This window comes from Geotrypetes seraphini, chromosome 10 (genome assembly GCF_902459505.1).
Source record: "Geotrypetes seraphini chromosome 10, aGeoSer1.1, whole genome shotgun sequence".
Classification (NCBI taxonomy): domain Eukaryota; kingdom Metazoa; phylum Chordata; class Amphibia; order Gymnophiona; family Dermophiidae; genus Geotrypetes; species Geotrypetes seraphini.
Genome location: NC_047093.1, coordinates 91,389,008 through 91,389,879, shown reverse-complemented (window position 1 = coordinate 91,389,879; position 872 = coordinate 91,389,008).

Here is an 872-nt window from a genome sequence, read left to right as displayed (position 1 = left end):
TTTTTGGGACTGGCAGTGTTTTACTGCTACAGCAACCTGTTTTTGCAGAACTGTGGTTTTGAGATAACTTCCATGTCTGGTCCTAATCACATGACCTGCAGTGGAGAAAGGAACATGTTCAATCAACTGGTCTATAAAACTATTAGTATCCTGGTGCCTCCATTTACCATTAGGAAGGGGTTTTTCCAGTGGTGTCTACTTGAGGTCCATACAACACTGTATTCCAGAACTCTCTAGCATGAAGCCTACACACCTGGCTAGAGCTCTCAGCTATAAAACTCTTCACTCAGGGCAGCTGCTAGATACAATAGGATCTCATATACCAGATGCTTTTTTGTTGTCCCCTTCACTCTAGGAAACATCCTACATAACACCAAGGAAACCACTCTATGTAATTAGCTTGGGCTTTAGAGTGCACTGAAGCACAGACCCATGCAAAATAGGTCCTACACACTAAAACCAGGCAGCATAGTAAATGTAGCTTGGATCACTGGCAGTGCTTGCAACTGTGTCTTGTCAAAGCTGCTGCTGGCAAGGTAGCATTTAATATCTCTAGCAGATTGATCCCTTAGTACAGATGGGTGTCTTTCCCAGACTTTTATGGATTACACACAGTGTATAGATTTTGGTGACTACCACCTCTTTGGCAAGTTTTCTCACTATGGCTATAGCACTGGTAGGAATAGAGCACATCCTGTTCAGAAAGCCCCATGCCTGTGGTACTCTGATACATGTCATGCTATAAATAAAGGTGATAAAACCATTCAAAATACATTAAGATAAAATTAGAAAGACCATGAAGAAGACTAAAAGACACAAACAGCTTAACCTTTTTGTGTCCATATTTTTGTGCTCAAATGTTTATTTCAGTT